Source organism: Chiloscyllium punctatum, chromosome 23, assembly GCF_047496795.1.
Source record: "Chiloscyllium punctatum isolate Juve2018m chromosome 23, sChiPun1.3, whole genome shotgun sequence".
In the NCBI taxonomy this organism is placed as follows: Eukaryota; Metazoa; Chordata; class Chondrichthyes; order Orectolobiformes; family Hemiscylliidae; genus Chiloscyllium; species Chiloscyllium punctatum.
In genome coordinates this window covers 61,312,474-61,331,580 of record NC_092761.1, presented here as the reverse complement: position 1 = coordinate 61,331,580, position 19,107 = coordinate 61,312,474, and the positions used below count along the sequence as shown (strand labels likewise).

The following is a 19,107-nucleotide window of genomic DNA, read 5'->3' as shown; positions in this document are numbered from 1 at the left end:
AGAACTGAACTGGCTGAACTGAACTGAACCACCTAGAACATCAGGATCAAGCAGGTAGGATACATATGCCTTCCCCATCCAAACTCTTGACTTTTTGAAAAGATTACCCAGAAGTCAAAAATATGTGGCATAATCTTGGGACACTGCTGTAAGTGTGTAGAAGCCATTTTTTACATCTGATGTGACTAACATGAGAGAAATGTATTGAAGAATGAGTCTCAAGCGTGTACATCTGCTTGACAAAACGGTTATTATGGCCTGAACGAGCACAAATAGATATTTTAAATAATAAGACAGTGACACATAATCCTTAGAGAAACTGACTTAAAGCAATTAAAGTGACACTGTTGAGAGGGGGTTAAATTTAAAAGTAAAAATAATTGGGACAATTGAAAGCTAAGGAGAAATGGGAGAATTGTTTAAGAAACGCACAGCCAGTCAGGCAGTATCTGAGAAGCAGGAGAGTCGACGTTTCAGGCATAAGGCCTTCACCAGGATGGGCTTATGCTCAAAACATCAACTCTCCTCCTCCTTGGATGCTCCCTGACCAGCTGTGCTTTTCCAGCACCAAGCTCTTCGACTTTGATCTCCAGCATCTGCAGTCCTCACTTTCTCCGGTGTTTAAGAAGAAATATTGACACAATGGGTACAGGTGAAGGGGGAGTTGGAGAATTCCATGCCTAATCTGCTGCTGTAACTGAATCTACTGTAACCAGGTAAGGACCAGCTAAAGACCTCAAAGGATGGTCATACAGTTTTGAGGTAGACTTAAGCATAAGCGAGGGAAATATCCAAAAGAAATGATGAAAAGAGAAAACAAAAACAGGAAATTTAAAGAGAGAGATTTTTGCCCTATTTGGTAACCTATCTCCTGCTGCCAATACACTGAGAAAACTATAATAGAGAGTTATTTCTTAGTCTGTGTATAATATCATAGTGCCAAGAGTAAATATTCAGAAACAGAATAAGGCACTTAAGGCCAACTTTCAATTTTGTCACCCAATCCCTGCTTTGTCTCTAAACCTCAGGTCAATTTGAGGCAGGACCAGTACCTCGGAAAAAACATCTGGTTAAAATGTTCCAGCAGAACAAAGAAATAGAAGAAATTCAAAAGCTCTAAGAGTGTGTCAGGATTGGTCTGATATACAACATCAGTCAGACCCTTGGTTGAGGATGATGTCTCATGGGTAGGAGCTGCTCAAAGCAGGATATATATAGTTCCAGTAGTTTTTTTTAGATTTTTTTAAAGATTTTAGATTACTTACTTGCTTACAGTGTGGAAACAGGCCCTTCGGCCCAACAAGTCCACATCGACCCGTTGAAGCGCAACCCACCCAGATCCATTCCCCTACATTTACCCCTGCACCTAACATTACGGGCAATTTTAGCATGGCCAATTCACCTGACCTGCACATTTTTTTTTTGGACTGTGGGAGGAAACCAAAGCACCCAGAGGAAACCCACGCAGACACGGGGAGAATGTGCAAACTCCACACAGATCTGAGGCAGGAATTGAACCTGGGTCTCAGGCACTGTGAGGCAGCAGTGCTAATCACTGTGCCACCGTGCTGCCCACTATCTGCAATATATAATCAAGAAATTAGGGGAACCACACTTGTACTTTAAAAAAAGGTAGGTGGATAAGCAGCTGTGAGAAGACAAGAATGATATTTCCTTCTGAAGGGGAACTGTAGAAAATTGAGGAACACTTAAAACTATGTTCTTTTACTATTCCATAATGAGTATTTGCCGTGTTGTATGGGACCTCATTTAACTGTGTTAAGCAGTATCCAGCCTTCTGTAAAGATAAACAAATGTATCATTGGGTGCCACACTATCATAGTTTGAATGCAATGTTTTGGAGAATTAGAAATTTTTGTTCGTAAGATGAATGAAAACTAACCTCCAAAAGGAAGTGGGCAAGGAGCAACAATCATAGTGACCCTGATGGGTAGTGGCCCATGGACACTGCCTAAAAGGGATTTGGACAGCACGGTCAGCCAGCTGCCAATATAAGGTATATCAATAATGACAGGTGAAGAGAGGGTGAGAGACAATCCGGGGGGAGAGGCCACCATCTTCCTGGGAGAAGACCAGGAATTTCCCTACATAACCCCGAGACAAGAGCAAAGATTTGTTTTCCTTCCAAAGTCTGCACAATGTAAAGGGACAACCACTTCCCCCAATCCTCCATTCAGGGTTGGTGAGACTTTGTCATCTGTCTCAGAAACTAATACATCATATCTAGACTGCTGTTTCTCAAACTCAATAAATAAGCAGAAAATCGCTACAAATTGTTGACTGTCTATATTAGTAACTGTGATCAAGAACCCCATCAAAAAATTAAGAAAAGTATACCACACCAGGCTGAAGTTACAACTCAAGTCTGCTTGAGTGACAAACACCCTACTGGAGTTTCAGGTATGATTTCTTGACGAAGGGCTTATGACGGAAATGTAGACTCTCCTGCTCCTCAGATCCTGCCTGACCGGCTGTGCTCTTCCAGCACCACACTCTGAAACTTTGACAAACAGCAGAAGCAGCATGAGACAAACAGAACCAAGCGATGCCAAATCTAAGATTGGATTAAATCTAAGATTGGCATCCAGACACATTTAATTGTGAACAAACAGGAAAGGAGATCCCAATCGTGAGTGATGGATGATCTGTCAACTTCTTCCCAGTCTCCATAAATCAGCCAATTTGATTCATTCCAGAAACAGCTGAAGGCACTGGGTACTGCAGTGGCCATGGATCCTGTCAATATTCCAGGAATAGAACTGATAACTTGTGCTCCAGAACTTGCTGTGCCCTTGACAAGCTGGTCCAGAACAGCTACAGCACTGGCATCGATCTGAAAATGTGGAAAATTACCAAGGTTTGTCTTGTCCACAGAAATCAAGACAAACCCGATTTAGCCAGTCCTGCCCCATCAGTCTACTCACAATCATCAGCAAAGTAATGGAAGGTGTTGTCAACAGTTCTATCAAGCAGCATTTACTCAGAAAGATTTGCTCACTGAAACTCTGCTTGGGTTCTGATAGGGCCACTCAGCTCCTAATCTCATTATGATCTTCCTTCAAACAGAGACAGTAGACCTGAACTCCAGAGGTGAGGCGAGTGTGACTGCCCTTGATATCAAGGCAGGATCTCATTCATTCAATGGCAGTCTCTCACAAACGAGGATGACTATCTTTCACTCTTGGGGCGAGTTCATAGGAGGCTGTACAGACCGATGCAGCTTCTGCAGGTTCTGTTACAGGTGGGGCAGAAGTTGGACACGGGAAGGGGTTGGTGGGGCATTGGGGGTGGCAGCATGCTCCTTTTGCTGCTTTTGCCCGGCTTCAACTTTTTCCTGACGGCAAGTTCGAGGTGCTCAGCACCTTCCTGGATGCTCCTCCTCAGCATTGGATGGTCTTGGGCCAGTGATTCTGTGGAAATGCTGCACTTTGCCAGTGAGGCCTTGTGGGTATGCCTGAAGCACTTCTTCTGTCCACCTGGGGCTCGCCTGCCGTTTTGGCGCTAGGAATAGGACACATGCTTGGGGAATCATGTAATCCAGGGTTGATTTGAGATGCCCTTTAAAAACCAGAGTCAATGGTAATCACTGGAATTCAGTACTTTGTCAAATGACTCCTGTTACTCTTTATTTTAAACAGAGGTTGTAAAAATGAAAACCATGCACTTATATAGCATTTTTTATGACCTCAGGACATCCCAAAGCACTCCAAAGCTGAATGAACCACGTTCCGAAGTTTAACTGCTTTTGTAATGTAAGAAATTGAGTGAACAATCTGTGCACAGCATGCTCCATACGCAGCAATGAGGTAATGAGCAGCTCTGTGAGGCTAGAGGAGGGATAAATATTGGCTTAGAAATTGGGGGCTCAGTTAACACAGTTTCTGGATAGATGCAGCAAAATGAGTAAAACCCCAGCAAGTACACTTGAAAGAGAAGCACAGGAAGTCTCATTTAGTCAAGTCGGAGATGTACAAATATGAACACTGTTGCAGGTTGGTGTTTCACTGGTTCGGTTTCTGGATAAAGCAGAGCCCATGCACAAGCTACTGAAGAGGCCATGGGATCATATCTTACACAAGCTTTCAGCTTTGTGAGAGATAACAGCAGCAAAAATAAAAATATAACAGGGAAAAATATGTTGAGAATGATTGGAGAGGGTTGCTGAACTTGTAGAGGTGGATCACTTGTGTTGGCAAACAAAAGGAAAGCTGTAAAAAAATAATTCTGGAGCAAAGTCTTTCGTCAGAAATAGTACAATGATGAGTTTATTTGTTGTTTTAGGATTTGCCACAATAAGTGAAGTATTTATGGAGTCACATTTGTGTTTTTACAACATTGTACTGGACAATCAATCACCTAAACTGGCTGTTTCTGCCAACTTCAGTCACCAACAAAAGAAAGCATTGAATCACAGAATCCGTCCAGGCCATTTGACCCATCGAATCTGCACTGACTCTCTGAAGAACTGCTCACCCTGACTCAGCCCTATCCCTGTTACCTTGCATTCCTCATAGCCAGCCCACCTAATCTGTACATCTTTGACTGTGGGAGGAAACTGGAGCACCAGGCGGAAACCCACACGCAGACACAGGGAGAATGTGCAAACCACACAGTCAGCTGAGGCTGGAATCGAACCCGGGTCCCTGGTGCTGTAAGGCAGCAGTGCTAATAGCTGAGCCACCATGCTGCTTTCCATGTTGCCAAGAGAGGTAGCACATGTTCTCCTTCACACTCTAACCTTTCTTCTTCAACAAGATTAGGTGTGGCCAAAGGGTTGCAAAGATATTACAAGCTGGGTGTTCAAGTTTCCATAAGAAGTAAAGGTTTTCTGATCATCAACCAGCTGAGACATGGAATCAAACACTGGCTCCCTGGGGTTTACTGAACAATTCTTGGTTCCAGTACTTGGAATAATTGATCTATAAACAGTAGCAGAAAGCAGTTAATGCTGTGAAATCAGATAACACTTTACTGCTGTTTATGTGATACTTAACCTCCCTTGCCTTTTTTTTAAATTTGAGAAAGCAGCCAGAATGGGATGGCCTCTGCTCTCCAACGTCTGGATTGAAAACCCTGCTCACACTCCATCTCCTGGCCGGGGTTACCAAATCTAGCTGGAGGCACTCCTGAAGATTCAATCACATTACTTCAAACCTCATGGTGCCCAATCACATGAAACCTGATAGTGTGATGTCGAAGAAGAGAGGTGGGGTGGGGGGGGGGGGAATGGGGGGATTTATAGAGGGGAAATCAGAGGACCAATAACTAAAGATAACTGACTGCATTTTCAAGAATTGATACTAACGTGAGTAATCCTTAACATCCTCTAACCAACATTAATGCAATAACTACACGTGACTGGCAGTAATAGGTGTAATACTCACAATCCTACCTAGGAGTAACCTGTCCTGTAATTCACTTATTTGCTCTGTAATTTCAGCCTGAATTGCTCCCCCATCTCCACCCTCCTGCCCTGCACCACATCAGGTCAGGCTCCTCAGTTAGTGCTGCTTTTAACAGGCTCCATCTCTTAGCCTGTCCCCCTGGGACTCTGGCTCAACGTGAAGTGACAATTCCGGGAGCCTCACTCGGAGCGGATCCTTACTCAAGGCTTCACCGGGGTGGACAGCACCGAATAACCAGAACCAAACCATGAGGTCACAAAAAGGCCAGTGGGGCCTGGTGCTGGGTGACATTTCTCACACAGTACCCCAAGCTCAACACCACGCAGCACCAACACATACCCTGAGCTCTCTGAAAGGTCAGTTTCCATGGTGCATGCCTCTACAACAATCTCTAGGACACTGGTGTGGGCAAACTTGAAAACAAAAACAGACAGAAAGAACTTCTTTTTCCCCTCCCACTTTGCTTGGAAACAAACATTCGGTTGTAAAGATTTGGAGTTTGGAGAATAAAAGGGGTTGTTTGACTGACAGTCAAGAATCATTCTATTGGACAACAAAAGCAACATAGTTGCTTTTCCAACTGGCGTGGGAGTGAGAGTGAGACAAATAGGGAAGTTAATGGTAGAAGCCTGGGCACGTGATGGGTGAAAGTGGGAGGCAGGTAATGTACCCCATCAGGGTTGGTAACACAACACCAGGAGGTTGAAGACAACTACCACCTCTACTGAGATTGTTCAGAGCTGACTAAAGACTGAACATGGCCTGTGGTTCGGGGAGCCTGTTGCAAAAACAAAATGCACACACATCATTGCAGCAGTTACTTGACAACAAGGTAATTTGCTTTGTAACTATACAGCAGCATTCACGGGGAAAAGGTCATTAGAAGCAGCAGTAATAGACTACACGGATAATCCACTCCCCTGAGCCTCAGAAGTACAGCAGTCATCAGGGATACATGGGCGATCAAAACACACAGTAGTTATCTCCTCACTCCACGCTATCAAAACAGACAACAGCTTAATCAAACAAACTTCAGAGAGGGTAAAAAAAACACAGAGAAAGTGTCTACTCCCGATATCGCGGCTGTCCATATTGAGTCTGTCTGCCTTTGTAGCCAGGTTTCATTGCAGAGCATACACTGCCGCTACTGATCTCTTTACATTTAACATTTTAATTTTTTGAAAAATTCTATCTGCTAAATCCTCATAAATCCCCTGGTTTCTGATTTGCACTTTATTGGGTAGGACAGCCTGAGAGAATCTAAACATAGACACATCTTAGTTATGCCCCAACCGAAAGACATAGTTATAATTGAGAGAGATTTTAAAAAAAATGTTAAGTTGCTCAATTTAACCCCTTCTATGACTCAGGTTACCTCAGCTCTAAGTCAATTTGAAAGCTCAAAGGCCAGCAGCCACTATCACCTCTTTGTGAGCCAAGTTGGGCACAGACAAGATTCAGGGTTTACAAAGACCCAGCCTTGTCTTTTGTACATGAGACAGGTGCAACATTACTGGGATCAAAGGTGATACAGGTGGTTGAATCTGTATTCGTTTAAAAAAAATCTTTTGGTCAAACCTTCTAGAAAATCAAGTGTGGTTCTGTGGTAAGTAGGTTAACACCAAAATAATGAAATTAAAGAACTGCAGCTGCTATAAATGAGACACAAAAACAGAAATTGTTTCTGAGGGTCGCTGGATCCAAAATGTTGACTCCGATTTCTCACCACAGATGCTGCCAGATCTGCTCAGCAATTTCTGTTTTTGTTTCTAGTTTACAGCATCCTCAGTGCTTTCGGTTTTTATTTAGAATTTAACTCTCTGCCGCTTCTCTTCTAGTCATGCCCACCTTGAAGATGCTCTGCTCCACTCTCCAGCAGGATTTCCGCTCCAATCTTTTTCTTGTCCACCATCATTAATTTTGCTGTCACTCCTGGTATTTGCTAAAACTCATTTCCACAGCCACACCACAGTTCTGAGGAAGGGTCACTCGACCAGAAATGCTAGCGTTGTTTTCTCGCCACGGGTGCTGGCAGACCTGCTGAGCTTTTCCACCAGTTCCTGTTTTTGTCATTGCTTTTGGTGGCAATGAAACCAAACACTGGCTTGCCCAAGCAGCAGGAGCATCATCAGTTCAAATCCAACTGTAGGAATTGGGTTGATGACCTCAGCTGAGGGAGAGCTTTTTTTTTAAATGGGGATGTGAGCATTGCCTTCTTTTGGATTAGGTCTTCAACTCATATATGGATATCAAAGATCCCAAAGCACTATTTTGAAGAACAGGTGTTCTTCCTTGTGACCAAACCAATAACTATCTTGCAACTAATACCTCCACAGGAGTTTCTTATTTCTATGCCTTTTGTCAGATGTACAAAGTGGCTCCTCTCTCTCTACATCAGTGACCACTCCTCAGAAAAGCAGCTAATTAGGTGCAAAAGCTCCTTGAAACATTCTCAAGTCAGGAAGGGTGATAAATAAATTCAATTAGAAAAGAGTAAGGAAAGATTAATAGCATTTTTAGTTTTATATTTAGATGCGGAGTCCAAATCAAAGAATGAATAATAAGTTTAACAAAGCAATGATTAGGCACTTTTGGCACTCTGTAATAGATCATAATCATAATCATAATCATAATAGATCATAGATCATTACAGAGATGACTGGTGGTGTTTTAACCTGAGGGTCACTACAACTCAGGTGAGGGGGAAGAGGTTGAGAATGAGAGTTCTTCATGGTAATCTCAGCTAATGTAGGTACAAAGGGCATTAAAGCCACAGAGAGAGGGTACAGAGCACATCAGTCAGCAAAATACGAAAACACTTCCCAAAAAAAGGCTCAGAGAAGATTTAATGAATATTGTTCAAATTATCAATGGTTTTCATGGAATGAATAGGGTACATTATTTCCTTTGGTTCAGAGATCAGTGATTAGAGGGTCATCAACTTAAAATGGTGACAGAGATCAGGAGGAATTTCTTTGTGTGGAATATTAGGAAATAGAGTAGTCACAGGAATGCTGAGCTGTTTAAGGAAATCAGTCTTTGAAACAGTTCATGGGAAGAAAGCAGAGTTAACATTTCAAGTCCAGTGACTTCATCAGAATTCAGTTCTGTGGCAATTTTGGTTTTTGCTTCAGATCTCCCACATCCACAATTCTGTGTTTCAAATAAAACAGAGGAACAAAACTCGAAATATATTTGCTTTATTTTGAGGATTGCGAGATTTCTTAAGGGTTACTTTTTGATTTTCCTCAGTTAATTTTTTGGTTTCAGGGGGTCATTTCAACCTCACTAAATCCTTCATTATATGATGCAGTTAGGATGTATGGGGCATTTAGACTGGCACAGATACAGAAATAGAAGAATTCATCAATATTCCACTAAACCTAAAGCCTCAACATACAAGGAACTTATTGCTTTCCTAGGATCATAGAATCTCTACAGTGTGGAAGCAGGCCATTTGGCCCATCAAATCCACATTCACTGTCCAAAGAGCATCCCACCCAAACCCTCTACCCTATTCCTGTAACCCTGCATTACCCATGGCTGACCCACCTAACCTGCACATCCTTGAATACTATCAGCAATTTAGCATGGCCAATTCATCTAACCTGCAAATCTTTGGACTGTGGGAGGAAACCAGAGCACCCGGAGGAAACCCACACAGACACAGGGAGAATGTGTGTGCAAACTCCATATGGACAGTCACCCAAGGCTGGAATCAAATGAAGGTCCCTGGCGCTGTGAGACAGCAGTGTTAACCACTGAGCCACTGTGCACCCATGAATATATTTAGATTACCAAAAGACAATAGGCATAAGTTAGCAACAAGCCTGTTTTATTAAATGACACTTCAATATCAATATGTTTGACAATTGACAGTATTCATCACAAACATGTCCACTGCATGTTTTTTCCATGCAATAACTCCTGAATCCAGCATCTTTAGTTTAGATTCCACATTAATTTGCAAAGAATTAATGATCTCACTAATCCTATTTCCAAGACTCTGCTTTTTCCCAAGTGATCTTCCCAAGACCACAAGAAACTACAGAGTGTTGTGAACACGGCCCACTCCATCACACAAACCAATCTTCCATCCATTGACTCCATCTAAACTTCCTGCTGTCTCAGAAAGCAACCAACATCATCAAAGACCCTTTCCACTCTGGCTGTACCCTCTTCCATTGGGCAGATCATATAAACTTTTGTACACACGTACAAATAGATTCAAAAATAGCTTCTTCCTGCTATTATTAGACTTCTGAATGGATCTCTCAAACTGTAAAGTTAATACTGATCTTACACTGTGCACCTTCTCTGTTGCCATAACATTGCATTCCTCACTCTGTTCTATTACCCTAATGCACTTTGTAGAGTATGATCTGCCTTTACTGCACACAAAACAAAACTTTTCACTGTGCCAAGGTACATGCGACAATAATTAATCAAATCAAATTCCGGTTGTAATTTTCAGTCCCTTTGAGTCGGACAGTGTGGTGCTAGGAAAGCACAACCGGTCAGGCAACATCCAAAGAGCAGGAGACTCAGCAGTGCCCTCTTAAACTCCATTCCAACTCGACACCGCTCTCATGAAGTTGAAATATTGGCCCTGATGTAGGGCTTATGCCCGAAACATCGATTCTACTGCTACTCGGATGCTGCCTGACCGGCTGTGGTTTTCCAGCACCACACTCTGACTCTGATCTCCAACATCTGCAGTCTTCACTTTCTCTTTTCAATTCCTTGCCAACCTTCTTTCCCCATCCTGTTTTTCCAGCTTCTCCCTCCACTGTTCCTGCCCTTTCCAAGACCCCACGTCCTAGGCCTCCCTCCCTCCCTCCCTGCCATCTCTGGCCTTGCTCACTGGTCTCATTTCCCTGCCCAGCAGCTTCACCTCATTCCACCAGATATGCCGAATATTGCCATTTATATTGCTCCTGTAATCACAGGCTGCTTATCGCCCACATTTGCTGCTGATAAGATCATAAGTAGCCTATCCATAAGAGTATCAGAGATAGGAACAGGAGTAGGCCATTCAGCCCTTCAAGCCACCCCTACCATTCAATAGGATCGTGGCTGATGCAGCTGATATTTCTCACTTTCCTTGCCCTTTCCCTGTAACTCTTGATTTCCTGACTGATCAAAGATCTCTCTATCTTAGCCTTAAATAGACAAATGGATTCTACTGCCACAGCTCTCTGTGGCAAAAAGTTCCAAAGACTCACAACCCTCAAAGAAGGCTTTCCTCATCACAGACTTAAATTGATGCACCTTTATTCTGAGACTATGCCCTTTGATTCTAAACTCTCCCATGAGGGGAAATACCCTTTCAGCGTTTACCTGGTCAAGCCCTTAGGAATCCTGTATGTTTCAATGAGATTATCTCTCATTCTTCTAAATGCCAGTAAATAAGAGTCCCAAACAGTTTTAAATTTGCTCATAAGACAATCCCTCCATATTGGGATCATCCTAATGAACATTTTCGGAATTGCATCCAATAAAATGATATCTTTTATTAAATAAGGGGTCCAAAACTGCTCACAGTACTCCAAATGTGGAGTATCATTAGGAAGCTTATGATTGGAGCAGCAGCGTGGCATGGTGGCACAGTGGTTAGTTCTGCTGTCTCACAGTACCAGGGACCTAACTTCAATTCCAGTCTTGAAGTTTATACATTCTCACTGCGTCTGCGTGTGTTGCCTCTGGGAGGTCTGGTTTCCTCCCACTGTCCAAAGGTTTGCAGGCTAGGTGGATTGCCTATCCTAAATTGTCTGTAGCGTCTAGGTGGATTAGCCATGATAAATGCAGGGTTACAGGGATAGAGTCAGGGGTTGGATATAGGTGGAATATTCTTTGGCGGGTTGGTGTGGATTTGATGGGACAAATGGCCTCTTTCTGCACAGTAGGGATTGTATGATTTCCTTCTATTCCAATAGAAGGAATGACTTTTCCAATTGGTTGTCCTTTGAGTGGATTTTCCCAGGTGATCGCAGGAGAGTTCAGAATGAATTTGCTCACTGCCCCCATCCATTTCAAGCATTGCTGGCAGAGATACAGAATTATGAGGGAAGAGTAACACACAAAATGAGACAATTGTCTGTTGCTTTAGCAAAGAGACTCAGTGGGACAAATGATCTTTAGTACTGTAAACCTGGAGGTATTCATTAAATGAAAGTCACATTCCTCTTCTTTAGATCCAGAAAGAGCCGATACATCTCCTTTACCATCATTAAAAACAAAATCTAACAGAGTAACTTCGACACTAACTATACAACCTGAAGTCCACCCCCCCCAAATTCCTGCCAAATTTTCTCTCTTTGCGTATCACAGTAATAACAGAACCAGACATTCCTGCTGCTTTTTATTCCCTCATCTCTCCCATGCTCAATTTGAGGTCCACGGTATCATTTTGCCAATTACTTCAATGTTCAGAATAAACCAATTACAAAAATACAAGCCAAACTGATAGATCTTTCTTGAGCCCTGCACTTCAAAGGGCTTGCAACATGTCCTCTTCTAAGCATTTACACTTTGTAACCATACAGCAGCTCAAATTTGCAGGCCCCTGTTCATTGTGCATGATATGTCCAAATCCTCGCAGCTCTTTTTGCAGCCACATTTCAATTAGAGTCAGTCAAGTTCACCTTATCAGTCTTCAACATAGCCCAGGATGGAATCAGACATCACAGAATCTCTGACTGAAACCAATCAAATCAGGAATCAAAGTGAAAGGTGGTGTTTTAAAGCCCTTTGAGGAGGGAGTCCACAAGCAGACAGGCAGAGGTGATGGATCATGCACTGGATCAGAGGGGGAAATGACAATCAAAGATATCAGAGGGAGCAAACATGAAAAAGAGCAGGACAAAGAATCCAGGTGGGAGAACAGAGAAGCGAAGAGATATAGTTCAGACTTCAAAGTTTTTTTTTGTTATTGAAAAGATGCAAGAAAAGCAAAAGCAAAAGCAAAAGCAGAGGGCCACGGAAATTGTGCCTTATCAACAATAAGAAATCGAAGCATGATGTGAAGAAGGATTAGAAAAGGTAACGCTTCCAAAAATAGATCAACAGGGTTTGCAGAAATGATACTGCTTCTTCCTGCATCTCATCGAAGGAAATCGACCCGCTGCACGGGACATTGGATATGAATCCCAGAGTATCATCCAGAGAACATGATAAGTAAGGTACCTCAACACACACTTTTCTCAATTCACCAGCTCAAATTATATCCACTAAAGCAAAAACTGAAATCTCCTGTTCTGCTAGTCTCCCGGGGGTTGTGGATATTTAAGCTGACATTTAGTAGAACGCATCAGTGGTACTGTGATAGCACTCAATGCAAAGTTGAGAAAATCCACTCTTAAGTAAACTTTAAGCAATGGCATGCATGAAGCACTGGTCATACAAGCAACTATTGACTGTGTCAAAACATAGCACAAATCTACAGTACAAAAGCATGAGGAGAGCAAAACCCAATAGCTAAACTGTGCAGTAAACCCTCAAAGAAGGGCAGTGGAGTGTCAGCTGACATTCTGTGCCTATGTCTCTGGAATAGGGCTGGTGTTCATGACCTGTGAGAAGGGAAGTGGTGGTAGCTCTCTGTTTGTAGAACACAAAGCTAGCTTGGAGCTAACTTGGACTTGTAACACTAGCTTTATTCCACAACCATGCTCCCTCCCTGGCCAGAGTTGCTGTGTACTATTTGATTTTGCATTTAAGCAATCTGTACTTCATCAAATTAGTTAAATCTTATTTTGGGGAGTGGAGGTGGGGGGGGTGGGGATCGAAACAGAATAGGACCTCAGGTTCACAGTGTTAAATACTGCCAACTTCCAGATAATTTATTGTTTTTTCAATATTGCTTACACATTCTAGAAAGAAATGAAAACAAAAACTAACTTCTTCAGGACACCAACATTGCCTTGTAGCATTACAAGTAGCCTCAGATAAAACAGCTGGGAAACAAGCCAGTATTTCTCTGCTGGAGATATTGGGGGTGTCTATAAACATCAAGTAACAGGCAGGAAATCATAAAAATGAGGCCCCAGGCAAAGCGCTGCCCTTTAGCCTCACAGTCAGTGTCTGCGGTGTAGAAAATATCAACTGAAAACCCGTACAAGTATTTCTGGGCCAGTATTTATTGTCCACCCCTAATTGCCCTTGAGAATGTGGTGTTGAGTTTGTTGAAAAAGTGAGTAAAAGACATAGCCAAGATTTGTCACATTGAACTTGTGACTGTTCCACCCCCCCCATACTTGAGGCATGTCACTCGAAAATAAAACAAAGCATTATCTTTCCATAAGCAGGTTGTGTCAAAGCACTTTACAGCAATTAAGTGTTTTTGATATGAAGTTACTGTTTAATGAATGAAAATACAACAGCCATGCTTTACACTGCATGGACGCCACAAACAGCACCAAAATAATGACAAGATAATCTGTTTTAATCACATGCTGGAATGCAGCAGTGTGATTATGCAATGACTTTGCAGCACTCAAAGATACATCTGTTCTGACTTTTTCAGCATGTTGGTTTGAATGCTTAGCAGAAAATAAATACAAAGTGAGTTTTTCTATCATCCAGATGCTTCTTATGAAAAACCTTGACTGTGTAACTATTACCTACAGAGTCAATGTGGGAGAATTTATATCTCAGAGATCATTAGGACGAGTAGAAATTACAAGGGGAATGTTTAATGTGGTCCTGAGGGAATGTTGTACTCGGAGGTGCTGACAGGATGATGTGTTATATTGAGGCACTGTGCAATTGGGTGAAAAGCAGCATACACAGACCTAAAAACTCTCCTGGACCCACAAAGCTCCATCAAAATCGGTAAAATCATCATTCTCCTCAGCTGCTGTATGTAGTAATTCATGATGTGGACATTACCATATTGTGTGATGCAGCACTGTGGATACCTGAAGATGTGATGAGTCACTTCTTTCTCAATTCAGCTGAAGCTGAGCCCATCAGGAGACAGGTCTCGAATCAAAAGATACTTCTCTTCATATTATAGAGTTCTCCAACCCATCCTAACTTTGGAATGGTGAAGTCTATAAATGTAACGATGAGTACTTTTCACTGTTAAAATGAGCTATAAAAGTATCACACACCCACCATTATATTTTACTTCACTCCTAAAAACAATGGAACAGAGCTTCCGCGTGTAACACATCTATTGTTCAATCATTGATTTAGTTTAACAGCCAACATTAAAAATACAAAAGAAAGCTCCCTCCTTCAGGATGCTAAAATGTCCTGCCTATTAACAGGCCTGGAAAATTCCAGATTTTTTGCGAGTTATGTGATCTCAGCCAAGCTTTTACACTGGGCTGGGTTGAGACAATGGAAGCCAGCCAGATTTCTTGTTCCTAATCACTGGCCTCACTCTGACAGCCAATGTGTTGGAGGCAGGGTGGGGCTCACAGACAGTACGTTTTTACAGTGAACAAAATTATTTCGCGTCAATTTAAGAAACAAATAGGAGAATTATCCAGTCATGACCATTACCCAATATCACTGGTTAAGAATTTCCTAATTAGTTCAGATCATCCACCAACGTTCCATATCTAGGGCCACACATGAAGAATGAGGGAACAGGAGAAACACAAAATGGTGGTCCATGCTGTCTATCACAACCCCGCAACAGTAATCACACTCACACCAGCTTCTATATCGCAGTACATTAACACATTGTACAGAAGCTTCAGTGTGCTTCATAGAGAATGACAGTAAACTGTGCTACTGTGCAGCAAGATTTTACAAGTCAGTGTCAACTCAGTTAACACCTTTCCCCACAAGCTACCCACACACCTCTCTGTGTCCTTCTCAAGTGGTCCTCTGGGAAAGCTTTCAACACGACTTTGGCTAATAGGCATCTTGTGCTGTTAAAGCAGGTCAAACATACACAAGAGTAAAAATTCAAGATTCTCAGACTCCTTATTTTTCTATAATAACAGCAACCAGAGAATCAAATGTGGTGATAGAACTTTAGTCCCTGGGACGCTGTAAGTTCAAGGCCTATTCCAGAAATTATAGCAGACAATCTAGACAGTCACTTCAATGTGGGACAATGGCAGACTGTGTGGTCTTTCCAACTGGTAAATCAAAACATTTGATTATTTCATTGTTGTTGTATTTTGCTGTGCAAACATTTATTGCCCCTCTCCTATATCACAACAGCAATGCCATTTCGGAAAGTTCTCTAGAATGTCCAATAGTCTTTAAAGATACCAAATGAAAATGCAGATTCACATTTCATTGTCATTCCTAATGGATAAGAATGCAAAGCTTACCTCAAAAAGGGAGAGATGCCTTGCTCTGTAAAAGTGGCTTGTGTGAAAAATTGAGTTATTAGAAGGTGCTGACCAGGGGTCAGGATCATTGGGACACAATAGGTGCCCACTTTGGTCTAACCATACCAAGATCATTCCTGTTTGCTGGGTGCCAGAAACAAAAAAAGATACCGCTTGAAGTCTGCAATGAGGATGAAGCAGATCCTGGTGGCAGCCAAGTAAACAGGGCTTGCATTTTAAGTTTCTTATTCCAATTAACACTCCAGAAGGTTATGGTTGCTTGTTGTATGACACCAGCCACTGGTGGCTTGAACTGGAGGACAGCACTGCCACAATCCTCCCTCTCATATAGTCTTAAATCAATCTGTTCAGACAAACGTCTTGAACGCGAGCCTTCTGACTGAGAGACCACTCCACCACAACTGTCCCATAGTCATCTTTCGTGTGCTGAGTCCAAAGGCCTATCTATTTAGCAATGGCAGGGGATAAGCAACTATTGGTTTTTAACCAGAAGAGGCACTTGCCTTCCACAAGATGTAGCTTAATGCATTATTGCAATGGATACAACTTATGCCTGACTAATAAATATATCAGGAGCCAGAGATGTCACATCTGTCTCCATCAGGACCTTGTGTTGACACCTGGATTCTCCACACAAAACTGTGTAATATCAACAGATTGGGTGGAACCAAATGTGATTTCCAACATTAACTCTTTCAAAACCATTATCTTATACAGCAGAGAAATGCAAGATGCATGGGAGACCCTTATTCAGAAGAAACTGACTGTAGGAAACTTCTGTATGGAGGGACACAATTCTCTGAGAACACAGGGAAAACGAACAAGACAAAGGATTGTCAGCGATCTCAAGGCCAAGGTCAGATACGGCCCTAGGATCAGAATCAACCCTGCAAGCATCACAGAACCCATGGCTAGTGACATCGAATTTCCGATCATAGCGAGTGCGTGCTGATGATGACAATTTAAATCGATAGGAATCAGAAATGCAAAATGGTTTTATGAGTTGAGTCCAGAGTCAAGAAGATCAAGGCCAAACAGCTGCTGTACTTGAGGGGGATGCCCTCATAGTAAACCATTAACATGAAGGTGATTATAGCTTTCATCTTTTACCAGACTAAGGCTCCTTGCAAGAGTCAAACACCTCACCCTACGAGAAGAAGAAAATTACTGCAGATGCTGGAATCTGTACTGAAAACAAAAAAATGCTGAAAATCACAGCCGGTCAGGCAGCATCCATGGAGAGAGAGCAAACTAATTATTTTGAATCCAGATGGCTCTTCGTCAGAGCCTTTTTCACCTCACCCTACAGTAGACACCTTTCACCTCAGCAAAAGTTACCAGACACACTTGGTAGCTAGCATGTCGGAAACACTTCACAACCACCAGAGGCAGTTCAGGTCCTTAGTAAAAGATGGAAAAGTGGAGGCAAAAGTTCAAGAGGATGCTCAAAAGTAAGGCTGCAATTTCAAAATAAAAATCTGACCTGCACACTGCTGATGACAGACGTTATTTTCTCTCTGGCTGCCAGCTTGCTCAGTGATATTTATAGTTTGTAAAGGTCAGCCTGGTGGAACAGAATCAAAATGAAAAAGTACAGCTCGGAATCTTGGTGACTATGAAACACCCCACTCCGACACAAAATTCAACAGTCATTTTCATATCCCATGTGACAGCACTCAGGGAAAAACATTCTGAACACAAAGAGGAGGTCTGCTCTATCAGATCAGAGTTATAAGGAGGAGGGCTTGTACCATTACACAGGAGCTGCACCCTCTCACAATAGAGCATATCGTCTGCTCTCAAGTGGTGCTCAAATATTTCTTTATAAAGCTTGAAATATGTGGGGACAGGGGATTAAAGGGATCAAAACCTATCCACTCCCACTCCAACTTTCCAGATAGCTGTGATATCTACCTGAAACAGATCAGATGCGTCCATTTCACTTGCAATAAATATCAACTATCAAAATATAAATACAAAAGTATTAAATATCAAAGTGAAAGCAGCAGAAATGTGAAGGTGGATACGTTTTCTGCTTTCGTGCAATTAAAAAGCATTTTTCTTACCTCGACAGCTTGGATCACTGACCTTTCCAATCCTATCACACTACCATACAACTCAGTGAATTAACAAGAAATAAATAGCAAACAAACACTGAACAAACAGAGAGAACACTGATGTGGGAGAAGTAGGCTCCAATTCATGGGGCACTGGCACCAGTGATGGGGAAAATTGGGATCTGAGCAGATGGGACGGTCTCCATCTGAACCATGTCTGGGCGAAGCGCATAACTGGGAAGTGAAGGGGACTTTAGACTGAGGGGTCAGCACAAAGGATCAAATTTTAGAAGATGTGGTAAATCAAAGAGTAAAATCCAAAGAGAAAGATATTAATATGGGAAATGATAACCAGACTGTGAAAGGAAAGCATAGAGAGTACTAATCTAAGAGCTGATCAACAGGTAAGAATAGAGCAAAAGAATAAAACTAAAGGCTCCATATCTGAATGCATGTTGCTTTTGAAACAAAATAGATTAACTGAAAGCGCTAGAAATTAGTAAGTATGATCTAAGCTTTTACAGAGACATGGCATCAGGATGTTATAGTTAAGAACTTGAATGTTGAAGCGTACAGAACATTTAGGAATGATAGCAAAGTAGGAAAAGATGAAAGGGTGCCTCTGTTAGTTAATGATTGAGAGAATCATCTAAGCTTGGGAAAGCAAGATTGGAAAGAGTTTGGGTAGAAATAACAAATGCTAATGGGAAAAAAAAACCCTTGTGGAGTGGGGAATAGACCCTCTCACAGGAACTAACAGTAAGGAGGTTTAAGAAAGAAATAATGAAAGCTGGTCAGAAAGGTACAATAATAATCGTGGGAAATTTTATTCTATAAATCGACTGCAAAAATCAGAAGGACCTCAATGAATAATTCATTGAATTGTTTCAGGATTGTTTCTTAAAACTTATGTTCTGGAGCTGACCAGCAATAATAATAATCGTGGGAAATTTTATTCTATAAATCGACTGCAAAAATCAGAAGGACCTCAATGAATAATTCATTGAATTGTTTCAGGATTGTTTCTTAAAACTTATGTTCTGGAGCTGACCAGAGAACAGGCTATTCTAGACCTGGTATTTTGCAATGAGATATAATTAATTAATGATCTCATAATGAAGGCATCCTTAGGTAGCAGTGACTATAATGTGATAGAACTTTATAGTAAAAGACAGGAAAAGAGGAGCAGGTCTGTGATTTTGTCTTTTAATTTTCAAAATAAGGGAAATTACGCAGGGATGAATTACGCAGATCTAACTGAAGCGAATTGGCAAATTAGGTGAAAGGATGTGTCAATAGATATGCAATGGA

At 41.8% G+C, this 19,107-nt stretch overlaps 1 protein-coding gene across 23 annotated transcripts in view; it reads right to left on the bottom strand.

Annotated features, from left to right (window-relative positions):
• The window catches only part of pknox2 (pbx/knotted 1 homeobox 2), a 462,769-nt gene that overhangs the window by 241,138 nt on the left and 202,524 nt on the right, over positions 1-19,107 (bottom strand). For 3 of the 23 annotated variants that reach the window (XM_072593088.1, XM_072593087.1, XM_072593104.1), the window contains one exon: positions 17,223-17,303. The exons of 19 other annotated variants lie outside the window; for them this stretch is intronic. The gene's annotated coding sequence lies outside the window, so the exon portion shown is untranslated. Of the gene's footprint in view, positions 1-17,222; positions 17,304-19,107 lie in introns of those variants that run through there. One more of the 23 variants, XM_072593099.1, reaches the window with a different exon arrangement.